Source organism: Adiantum capillus-veneris, chromosome 11 (assembly GCF_014529385.1).
Source record: "Adiantum capillus-veneris isolate H3 chromosome 11, ASM1452938v2, whole genome shotgun sequence".
Classification (NCBI taxonomy): domain Eukaryota; kingdom Viridiplantae; phylum Streptophyta; class Polypodiopsida; order Polypodiales; family Pteridaceae; genus Adiantum; species Adiantum capillus-veneris.
In genome coordinates, this window is record NC_140941.1 from 44,762,895 (window position 1) to 44,776,314 (window position 13,420).

A 13,420-nucleotide genomic window follows, 5' to 3' on the forward strand; every position below is an offset into this window, starting at 1 on the left:
ATACTTGTGATGGCCTTGTACAGGTTTTGTACGGTTTTCTTTTCTCTCTCATGGCCACATTGGCCTTTACATGGGAGGTTGTTGGGGTAAAGCCCCATGTGGCCGGTTAGGCCAGGTGCCCGCCCACTATACTTATTCACTATGTACATAATAGAATAAGGGGGGTCACATGTAGACAGTGAGTTTCAGCCCCTGCAAACACAAGGTCTCCTCTTCTCCTCTTTTCTCCATCGCTGCACACACACTCACACATGCTCTTGCTTGCGCACTTCAGAAAGAGCTTGATAAGGTAGTGATGCCAATTTGTGAATCCAACTTTGAATGGGACGCTTGGAGATGGCCCGGGAGTAGCCTCTTTGGAAACCACATTCTAAAGGCATTTACCATGCATTAATGCACGAGGCTAATTGGTGTAGCCCCCTCAACAAATTATGGAAGAGGCACTGGACAGAAAAACGGTGGGAGGGAGTCATGGAGAACATCTGGAAGCCAAGGTGGCCTCAGTATAGGAAGATATTTCTATGGAAAGTGATGTGGGGTGCTCTACCGACGGGCATAAAGATTCAAGAAAGAGAAATCGGGTCTGATCGTTGCTCGGGGTGCAAAATAGCTAGTGAAGACCTAGCCCACCTTTTCATGGGACGCTAGGCAATCAGTGGCATGGCTGGGAAAATATGCAAGTGCATTCAAAGGACATGGAAAATTCAGTTCTTCAAGACTGCTCTGTTCTTTGGTAGTAACAGGTTGGGAAGTCCTACTCTTCTTGTCTGCACTCAAATAATCAGGTACTACTTCTTTCACCAGATTTGGCAAGCAAGGAACCGCCACGTGTTTGAGGGGGATCTGGCTGTGGCGAGCTTTTGTGAAATTATACAAGAGAGCAGAGTGACAATCCACATGATCGGAGGCAAACAAGCATCAGAGGACTGGTCTAGAACAATACATGTCATAATGACATCTTGTAATAAGTAAAGCCTAGGAGTAGTTGTGGCTTGTCTGTCAAGGAGAAAACTTGTAATCCTGTGACCCTCAAGGCTCAGTCTGAGCTCAAGCTTGGTGTATAGTTCTGACGTTCTTAATACTATCCACTCACAATTGTGAGTTTTGCCCAAAAAAAAAAAAAGGCTTATAATACAAGTTTTGAGCACATTTATAGATTTTGTGTAGGAAAGTATTGGGATGAGCTTATCCTTTAAAGACAAAAGGAATGGTGTGTATCTATCGCAAGCCCTTTGTCAATGGTTTGGGCTTGAGGGGAGGATTGTCAGGTTTCAAGCCCTTATTGTTGGGGCTAGCCCGTGGAAAGTACACTTGACAACAACATGGGAGTGTGTGTACTTCCCTCGGACAACATTTAGCGTGAGATAAGAAAACTAAACCAACCCGAAAAAGTAGGGAGGTCTTACCACTTATATGTGGCAGTGTCTTTATGTGTACAATTGCTACATGATAACAACTAACAACTAACAAAACCAAAACAAAACTATGACATGGATCTGATGAAAAAACATTCTTTGAAAATTGCATATGTTGATGTATCAGGTCCTCAAACAAATTGTATGTGAAAACAACAATGATTGTGCATCCCCCCCAAAATCAAGTGACCCACTAGATCTTGTTTTCAACCTTTTGTAATCCAAGTAAGCGCTACCCTATAAACGTGGGCCTCATTACACAAATATGTTGACCAAGGCTCTACCAAACGTGGCAATTACTTACTGCGGGAGGCATTCATGAATCAAGAAACAACAAGACCCTTAGTCTTGAAACCTTGATCACAAGCTTGATTTTATATACACAACATGTCTTCAACGTGCCACTGCGAGCGAGCATTCGACTAGCACTAGAATAAACTACTAGTGTTGCCTATTGTTTTCCAAGGGCTTGCTCTTCCTAGCATCATGCGCTCAAAATACTATTGTTGCCTTGTTGGACTATCCACCACAAGAGCAATTCCCATGGACTAGACCCAACAATAAGGGCGTTAAATCTAACACTTGAGTCTGCATAACCTTTTTCAAGGTTGTGGTGAGGCTTTTTGAAGCCAAGTACTAAGCGTCGGGCTACACATTGTGAGATGGACGAGGTTGCTAGAGATCCCCTATTGCTGCAACCTTGCCATATGATATATTTAGATGGAACTAGGTGTTCGATAGTTGAGTTTTCTTGACACGAACGTGCTTGTTTGGCGAGCATTTGACAATGAGCGGTTTTTGAAAATATGTTAAGTTCTTTACAGATTTCTAAAAGCCCCCACCCCACCCTACCCTCTTGCAATGGACTCTCTCTCTCTCTCTCTCTCAATTTATAGCACACAAATTGACATTGACATAGCTACAAGAATTGCACTACACAAAGAGGAAAGTAACTCATGTGTGTGCGCCAGAGACTTTATATATGCAAATACAAAGTGTGGCTAAGGCTAAGTGGGCTTGAGGGACTCACTATTTTAAAAACCACTCTATTAAAACGAATAGATTGAACACTCTTCTTTTATGAATTAATAGTTTTCCTCCAAAATGGATTAGAAAAACCATCTTGTTAATGTATCTATTGTATTTTTCTTAAATTTTCTTAAACCCTCTTGTTGAACTCACATATGGCATATTACCATGATTATATAGTTGATCCCTTGAGGGCAGGGGATGTCAAAGAATCTCATAGACACACATAAAAACAAATACATTGTGCATTTATATTTTTATCAATCCACTTACATACAACCATAAATAAGGTGACTCCAAAAAAAAAGCGCAAAAAGACTAATAATAAGACAAATATTCATAGAATGGAACATTAAAGTTGTTTACAGTGTTGTCGTCCCCATTGTCATCGTCTTTGGGTACCGCACCATGCACGCTCATAGCCGGAAGCATAGTACTCCATTCATACCCAAAGCCAACCCTACAAATGTGTATGAAGCACCTTGTACTCGTGGGACCTCCTCCTCGGTTGAATCTCACAAAAATGAAGTGCATTAAAGGCTTGATATAGCTTTTGTGTGTACCTTCGTGTTCCGTGGAAAGCATTTATGTTGTTTTTTTGGCTTTGCACTTTACAATGTTCATCATATTATACATTGATTGTAGCAAGCATGGGTATTGTTGATTGGGTCCACACTATGATAGCTTGTGGGCGCTCAGCTCTTTGTGTCCCACTTCCTTGCCTCATTTTTGTGTGGGTTTGCAAAACCTTTGATTTCAAAAATTACAAGAAGCTTAAAGGATTAAAGGGTGCATGAATCAAATGTGCACTCACTATTGCTTTAAACACAAACAAGCAAGGAACCCCTTTCACTAGTAGGTGCTCCTTTTGGAGTCTTTTTTTTCTTTATTCATTTTTGACACACACAATATTGCTTTATTTTCGCTCATGCTTAATGTATTTTTGTAACCAAAACCTGAAATGACACACTCGTATCCAGCAATGAGTCAACAATCAATACAATACGTTGTGCAAAAATCGACAACTATACCAACATAGATATACGAGGTGTAAAATTTTTAGACATCGATAGAAGCATTTAAATAAATGTTGGAACTATATCATTCGTATAGGCATCAATATAAGGAGCATCGGTATAAGCATAATACTACACGAGGTTATAAACATTGAACAATGAAATATTCGTTGTAAAGCCCAGATGCATATAACAACACTTGTACCGATGTTGATATTGATGCCTACACCAAAGAGAGGATTGACAATTGATGTTTCATGTACTATAGCACCAAAAACCAATCCTCTCTGCTCAAAAGGAAAAGTGCAAAAGCAATCGCACTCCACCTAATGAATATTTACCACCTTGCATTGCATTGCGATAGAATGACATTGTAACATAAAACAACAAAAAAATATTAAGTGTATGACCATAAAGTTTTTTTCAAAGCTATAGTCATTGTCAAAGATAGGACCATAACCACAACCACAACCGTAACCATAACCATCACCATGATCATAACCATAACCATAACAAGATTCCAAAATCATAACCATAACCATAACAAAAGTCCCAAACCATAATCCATGACCAGATTTCGTAACCATAACCACAACTATAACAAGATTCCAAAATTAACCACCATCAAAATCATAACCATAACAATTATCATAATCATAACCATAACCATGAGCTTGATCTGTGTCATAATCATAGTCATAACCAAAACCAAAACTAAGTATACATGAACCATACTCAATGAAAATATATACATGAACCAAAACCATTACCATAACTAAGTATACATGAACCAAAACCACACCCATAACTAAGTATACATAAACCAAACTCATGAGATAGGCAATGCCTCCTAGTCGACAGCCTCTCCCTCATCTTGAAGCTGATACAGAAGAGCTGACAATCCATACTTGTATCCATACTCATGAGGTAGGAAATTCCTCCCAATCGACAACCTCTTCCCCATCTTGAAGCTGGTACAGAAGAGCTGACAATCCATACTTTTCTTCTCGACGTGTTTCAAGTTTTTACAAGATAGACATTTATCTATAAGATAAATATTAAGATAACATATGCACATGCTAAATTTAAATAGTGTATGACACTTACAAACTCATGTCGAAGAGTATCATAGCCTCCACTCCTCCCAAGGTGTGATGATCCAGTAGACTCTAGACATACTCTAGCTACATCTCTATTGTTGAAACATGTCAGGATGATCAAGTGTTTCTCACGCAATCACCGTGGTTGTGGTTCATAGTTCTTGTACCTATCTCTTGCCTCTGATCAATTGTGTGACATCGTCACAATCACCATGCTCATAATCTAGTCACTGGAGATTGGATAGGACTACTGACCAGTACTTTCTATTAATGGAATCAATAATGTAGTTCTTCCTCTCCATATCTTGAGCATCTCAATGCTTCATCACAAAGTGACCAAACCACACAGTATAGAGCTATCAAATCCTCTATCGAAGGGCCCAACCCTATCCATAATAATTGCACCATCCCTAGTCTTGTACACCTTGCTAGAATCATGGTCATGTGATCCCCAAGGTGTATACGATGTGCTAAGTGGTGTATTCTCTAGTGAAGAGAGAGGTGGACACTCCCTCGGTGATGTGGACGCATCGGTAGCAACACTACCGCAACAACCACTGCTAAATGAACTTCCATGTCAACAAGTCCTACATTGTCTTGAAGTAGAACAAGAGAAGGTAGTCTCTAGTGTAGCATGAGAGAATGAGAGAAGGTAGTGTAGCATGACATGTCAGTGTAACTGGCATATTGGTCGTAGGTGTGGCACTATCTGTTAGTGTAACGGACACACTCATTGTAAATGTCAGAGTAGTTGTATCTAGTCTAGAAGACTAGGTCTCCAAAACATATATGCGTATATACATTTCTCAGGAAAAAATTGTGACTGGCATACTGGTCATAGGTGTGGCACTATCTGTCAGTGTAATGGACACACTCATTGTTGATGTCAAAGCAGTTGTATCTGGTCTGGAAGGACTAACTCTCCAAAACATATGTGTGTATATACATTGCTCAAGAAAAAATATGAACATCTAATCAGGTGACATGCCAACCAGAGTAACAGGAAAACTGAATCTTAGAGTGCAAGTTAAGCATTACCAAAGCTATACGAAGAACAAAAAATTTTGCACCAAGAGTTTGCATCATCTTTCCTTCCTCTGTGCCACTCTCATGCCATCGATGTGGATGGGATGATTGAGATTGAGAGGCAGTGTTGCCTTGAATTTTTTATCCACCTTGGTTTTCAATGATGGGGTCAAAGAAGACATCCAAAATCTGTTCCATCTCAACTTCTTGAATGTGGCATCGAGTGTTGGTGGGGTATACTCTAGCCTTGAATTTTTTATCCACCTTGGTTTTCAATGATGGGGTCAAAGAAGACATCCAAAATTTGTTCCATCTCAACTTCTTGGAATGTGGCATCGAGTGTTGGTGGGGTATACTCCATAGGTGGTGGTTCATTTAATATTCGTCTCCTCTACTGCGTCCGTGATAAGGTTGGAGAAATATCCAAGAGCGGGGGTTGCCCTATTGTCTCCAGACCATGAGATTGATAATGCAAATCTTGTAGTTGCTCTACGCAAAAAAGATTGTTCTTGTGTATGTACTGATCATATATCTTTCGTTTTTGAAAGATTTGATACTTACATAGCACACAAGGACATGTGATCCTATTGTCCATAATTAATATAGATATTATACAACAAATTAACACGTAATAGTGACTACATTCCATCACTATGCACATTGTAGCATTTGGTCCCACATATCAAAAAGCATAAATACCAAGGTGAAAAATTAGATTCACATTTTAAATGTGTGGTAGTAGGACATTAGGGCCTCACCTTAGGAGGGGCTCTCAAGCGAGAAAATGGAGATCAATGGAGGAGAGCAGGAGAGAGGATTTTTCAAGTTAATGGATGAGTGTAAATAGAGATCAAAAGAGAAAGGTTGTGTGTGTGTGTGTGTGTGTGTGTGTGTGTGTGTGTGTGCGTGCGTGCGTGTGTGTAGCTGCTTTATTGATATAATACAACATAAATGAAGATTTTAGTTCAAAAGACAACTGACTTTAGACAAGTGACAATGATGCGTACAAAAACAGATTAGTCTTAGAACTATTTTTGTACATTGCTATAAGAATGAGATCTCATTATATTGTAGAAGTACAGTGGTCGATCTAAAATGTATGTTCCATGAAATGGCAAGAGCGTGGTATGTCAAAGGTAGACATTTCCTTTAAGGCAAAAAAAAATTCAAGAAAGGATAGAGTCCTCACCTGCATCCATCCAAACAAGACAACAAATATGTTAGCCTTGAATGAATTTTACAGGTATCAACGGACTATATCAGTTGGTATCCATGTCTAACTTACAACTTTTTTAACTTAGAACAAATGTTCAAACTGTACATGTATTCCAGTTTTGTAAAGTACAAGGTGTGTGTTTTTTTTAAAATTCATTTTAATGCTTGTAAAAAGGTCATTATCCCTTTGAATTATGGTAGTAGTTATATGTAAGGTTTTTATATAGCCCTATCTTTATTAGACATTAAATAGATACTAGCATACATATCATTTTGATCGGAAGGCAACCACCCCTTGTGATCCAAGTGTCCTACTAATACCATTATTAGCCCAAAGTTATTTTGCACCTATACCTCAGCCATATAACACCATAAATTATTTTGCAAGGTTGTCATGCACTTACTTAATGTGGCAAAATCACTTAAACAACTCATCTGGATCAATCAAGTGTACATGGTATCCCTCTTACCGCCTCCATCCAAAAATCCATCAAGCAAACCATAGTAGCCTAATCTTCAGCATTAGATACGACCTCTCAAGAAGAACCACATATATCTCTTGTTTGGTTTAGGTATCAAACTCAGCTAAGCATATCAAGCCAAAACAAATCATCAAGACTAGATTGAATAAAAGGTACCAAAACCCCCAAAAAAATAGAGATTGTATCAACAAGTGTAATGGCATCATGCCTAATGTGAAAAAAACCATTAATATCTAGTTTGCTCAGCCACTATATTGTTATCAAAATCTACTAGTATGACCCAAACCCTAGTGAGCAGTAAAATATCCCCAAAAGCAACATCACCATTATGCTAGCATCCCAACCACAACCCCGTATCATATGCAACAAAATCCACCCATAGTATGCAAACAAGAGAATCGGACACCTGTAGTATGTAGACACCCCCAATCCGAAAACCCAAGGTACATGTGATTGGCGCCTTCTGGGTAGGGAGTGTCTGATGATGCCTACACAATAGTTTTAGCCTGCAAACATCAAGAAATATATCATACCAACTCTCCCTCCTTTTTTAACCAACTCAAGCAGTATGGTATTAAACCAAGCCAAAATCCTGTCAGTTATCAATCATAACAAGCCATTAGTTGCCAGCAAGCGGCATATTTCAGAGTTTAGGACATTAATTGCAAGAGCCTCGAAAGCCAACCCTAGGTGTTTTTAACCCTCCTACAAATACTCAAGCCCATTGCCTAGAGTATAGCATAGCATATGCAAAAAAAGTTTCCTAATACAGTCAAAATCCAGAAAGAACCAGTCGAATGCGAGTTGTACGGGATGGTCTCCTGCACATGGCCAATAAAATACCATGCCAAACATCCCAACCACAATCACAATCATAATCACACAGGGAATAAATGGGTTCCTGCAAACCACGGTGTATTAGCATCCACCCTATAAAACCAGACAGTGCAGTGTAATGATAAAAAACAGAGCCCAACTCAGTGTATACAACACATCACCACCCAAGCGAGAGCAGATCCTATGCTTGAAAAACCAAAAATTGAGAAATTTTTTGTAAGAATCTCCACGTATCCCTAATTCCATAGCTACACAGCAGACAGCCGAGCAGAGGAAGCCCTCAAAAAAACTCTCTTTCACATACACACACGATATGCAAAGGACAAGGCTAAGTGAGGGGTATACAACAACCCTCAACTCATTTAAATAGTAAAGCGCATCTGGTTGATGAACTCAGTAGTGCCAGCAGGGAGGATCCATTCCACGCTTGGTCATTAGTAGGGTAGAATCCCAAGGTTTATGCTCCATGCAGTAGTTTCCAAGAAAGATCCAGTGGGAGAGGGCTATGGAGCCCTATGCTCGCATGTATAGCAAAGAGAGGCTCATGAGTGTGAGGTAGGGAGTGGGGTATAAAGTGCACAACTGCCAACAAATGTTTGAAGATGCAATATGAATATGCCATGTGCCCATCTGGGGGTCGCTAAAAGACTTACACATAGTTTTTACCAGAGGAGGTCGAGCTCCCTAGTGAAGGGTCTTATCCCACAGAGATTAAGTGGATGCCCTAAGGGGAGAATTTTTTATACATTTATTTTTTTTAGAAAGGGTCCTAAATTATGTGGATTTCTATGCATACAAATTTTTAAACAGAGTATTTACTAAATTTATATTGTGCACCCATTCAAGGGTCCACTCCTATGAGGGGAACCAGTTTAAGACGTGGTGACGAACTTTTTTGGTGGGGAAAAAAATACCCGACTCTATCAGGAGGTGAGAGATTGTTTGTAAGCTGATCCAATTAGGTGTAGAGCTATATATGTATCAGTACTTAAGTGTGTGTGTGTGTGCGTGTGTGTGTGTAACTGTTTTACCATAAATAATAAGACATAATTGAACTTTTTACATTCAAAAGACAACTGGCTTTAGAAAACAGGAAATGATAAATACAAAAACAACTCAGCCTTAGAATTATTTTTGTACAATGTTTGTAAGAATGAAGCCCCATTCCAGTTTACAAATAACAAAAGAACTTCCCTTGTAGTAGGTGAATGTGTAATCCAGTGTTGGACAACTTGCTAAAGCTAAAAAAACTTTCCAAGATAAGATAGAGTCCTTACCTGTATCCATCTAAACAAGACAACAAATTCTTTAGCCTTGGATGTGTTTTATAGGTATCAATGGACTATACCAGTCGTTATCCATGTCCATCTTACAAAAACTTTTTTTTTCTTACAAGCTTAGTCCAAAGTATTTATGTAAAAAATGTTTCTTTTTTTTACAAACCCAATTTTTTTAGCAAAAGGATATCATTTTGATTAGAAGGCCTTCACCCCTTCTAATCCAAGTGTTTGAACCACCCATTAAGATTTTTAGCAGTTTATAAGTTCTCTTTCTACATTAATGAAAACTCCACCATATGAAGTTTATAAAAGTAGTTTTTTAAAGAAAATTCCATTAATAGTTCTACAACACATCAAGCTCGTTTATGTTTGCTATAGGTTAAATAGTTTATGCCCATCATGGTATATGGCATCAAATCATCCCACAATTTGTATATTACTTACCTTTTACATCTCTTTAGCAAACCAAGCGACAAGGAGCCCTAGAAGATTCAAGCCAGACCTCGAGTCCAACCAAGAAGTTTAAAGGAAAAGTGTCATTACACTTTAGGTTTCCAACTTCATTTTTCATTAGTGGATGTAAACAGATTATAGTAATACTTTAACAAGACGACCAGTAATATACCCAGTAATTGTAAGTAATCGGACCAAAAAGCACCATCTAATACTACACGTATGCAGCCGGGCCAAGCCCCAATTTACCATAAGCCAGAAAACAAGAAACCACACCCGCCTAGTGATTTGTAACATCTCACAAAAAAATCTAGGTACTGAACCAATAACGCCGTGATAGGCAGTCGGCAAAAACTCCCCTTCAAACCCAAAAAAATCATCCAATAACAGTGCACAGCAGGTCAGCCCCATTAATTTCTCATAACAATCCCAAGCGGTAGGTTTTTACCATGCAATAAACCATGCTTAAGTGCTAGTGCCAGGTCAATCCCCAAAGCTACAAAAGGAGCTACACCCGCCAGAGTGAATGCAGATAATGCATTGCATAACCCCATCCCAATTAATGCAGTAATGACTAAGTACATCAACAGTGTGCATCCAAGCCCAACACCCCTATGAGGCTTTTCAAAAATCATTCAATACCAGTGCGCAGAAGGCCAAAAAACACCACCACTTTTATGTTCCCATATCCAACCAATACAAATCGATAGTACTAAGAAAATCTTAAAGTAATTTGATGAGCATCAATAGTATGTCCGATTACACTCGACAGAGTACTGTCTTGCTAAGTCAAGCGGCAGTGACCCCTAAAAAAGCCAATGAATAGTTAACGTAAAGCAGGCCATAAAAACAATTTTTTATAGAGTTTTAAGCAACCATGGCTTGGTATGCCATACCTCGAAACCATCTCAAAATGTTAAGAACAGTAGTTACGCAGATTTAATAGCAAAGAGAAACCCAGTAGAGGGGTCAAATGCCTTGCCAAAAGCACTATCACCTATATATACTCACCGATAGAAGAACCTAAGACAGGTTCTGCTATATTGAGTGAAACCACATAAAGAGCCATGCCATCAAAACTTGCTAAAGCAACAGTAATACAGTGATATTTCCCTTAAAACAGTAGGTGCCCAGAGTATCCAACCTGAGTTGCCTGTGTTGCAAGCTCCATACTTTGATATAGTAGAGAAATAGACACACAATCCTACTTTAAGCAAGAAAAACAACATACAAAGCTAAGTGAGGGGCAGAGTTGCGCTCTCACCTCTTAAATAGAGGAAGGAGGAAGGCCGCCATTCCTATGTAATGAGCAGAGCACCATGAGTGGAGAGACCCCCTCTTGAGACAGCGGAGGCTGCCTACGATGCAGTATGAAAAAACTACCCTAGCGACTTCACGGCCGGTTTTACACAAGGTAGTAAACCACCGTATTATTTATGTTTAGAAGGGTCATGTTCCATGGTGAATAACCAATATAGTGAGGCATTAGAAAGCAAGTGTAAAAGTTGCTAGGGACTCTTAAAGGTAAGTAATACATTGTGTGTGTGTGTGTGTGTGTGTGTGTGTGTGTGTGTGTGTGTGTGTGTGTGTGTGTGTGTACCTGCCATGTCCCAGGCACCAAACACAATGAGTCGATAGTAGGCCCATTGTGAATAGCCCTACTACTTTATTAGAGAAATGATATTTTCACGGTTAAAGTGTAACCCAGGCCAGATGTGCTGAGTAAGAGATTGTATAATTTTATTGACTATTTTGTTTCTACTAAAGCCATTAAGGCAATACTTTTTTATTAGTAACTTTATATCCTCCCAGGCAAGGAGGTAGTTGGAAAAAGAGTAGATAATCAAATATAACAGGCTAATATAAGTGCTAAGAACTGCTTTGTGAGGCCTATTACTATTCCTCTTAATGAACTCCAAAGGTGGCACTTTAAGAAGATCTCTTTTCCACACATATCTTTGGTCGTATTCTCCAACACAAGGAATATGAAGGGAGATAGAAAAGTTGAGGAATTGTACCGAAGTACAAAAAGGCCCAATGGGTGTTACAAATTCGTGTAAAGAAGTTGGTTCAATTTCTAGGCAGTGATGATATATATGGCAGATTTCCTCAAGGAAGGCCTTATTGTTGATGCTTAGTATGTCATCCATGTATCGATAAGTGTGTCTAAACAGTAACAGTTTATTATTCCTACATTCCATGGCTTTGAGAAACCATTTGTACTTGAAGAAGGCCAGGTAAATATTACACATAAGTGGAGAGCAGGAGAACCCCATAGGGATGCCCAGGCATTGGTTAAAACAATGTCCTCCAGAGAGGATATTACAATTATCGAGCTATCATGAGATGTAAAGACAAAGCTTCTCATCATTGAAGTGTAAGGGATGTATAGAGTAAGTCTTTTTTTACCATCTAGGTTTTTTGGACAGTGATATGTAGAAAAGACTCTTCTTTCTTGCATTGGAGAAAGCCATTTTTATAACCTTTGCTAGAACATTTTTAAGGCCAAGGTCCCCATTGAGGGGAATATTTTCATAATACCGCGTAATATCTGCTGAAAAAATATGGAAGATTTGTTTAGGGAGGTTAAGAGAGACCTCAGTAGATTTTTTGTTACCCAGAAGGGGTTGTACTGTATTTGTAGAAAGTCGTGGCAGATTTTTTGTTTAGAGGCACAAATAAGTTCAAACTCAGCTAATATTAGGTCAAGGCATAGAGTGATATCCTTGGTGATATAAGTAAAGATACCATTAGAAGCATCACATATCCATCTGAATTTATGTTTATGTATTTTATAGGTGGGAAAAAGCACTGGTAATAATTTAGTGTCCTGTACAATATAGCCTAAATTCTCTAAATGCTACTGGTAACTATTTGTAAGGAAGAGTTAATTCTAATGAATTCACTCCCAGAAACCCGATCGTAAGTAGCATTCCAAGCAAGGTTTTTGCATATAAGAGTGGGAAAATTAGAGCTTTTATCCAGCCCAACTATGAACCAATTATTAGTTATTGTGTGAAAACCAAGAGCAAGTTGTGGTGTTAACCAGGAGTTATCAGTGGATAACCATTTTCTAGGAATTTGTGAGATTTTCCAAAAGAAACATTCCTCCACAACTTTTGTTAAGTCCAGTATGATTGTCTTCTCCAGTCGGAGAGAATTGACAAGGTCAGTTAGGCAGATAAGTAAAGCTGATAGAGCGAGATAAGGGTTTTTGGGAGAGTTAAGTATGTGATTAAGCCCATTGGCCAAGATTCTTCGTATTTTGATATTTTCAATGATGCTAAGATCACAAGTACAAACATGCATACCATATGTATCAAAGTTTTTGCAAAAAGTAATAAACTGACTGCATGTACATTCGGGAAGAGATTCATGTCAAAGAAAATCATTATTGTACACCAATTTTTTATGGGTTGTTGATACATCCAACTAATGAGAACATTATCAAACAGTTTGTGATTGCCAAAAAGTAGGTCAAAGCACTCACAAAAAAGAGCTTTAGGTTGTATCCAATCAAGAAGTACATTATGGAAGAGACAGTGTATGTAGATATAGCCTTGGTTT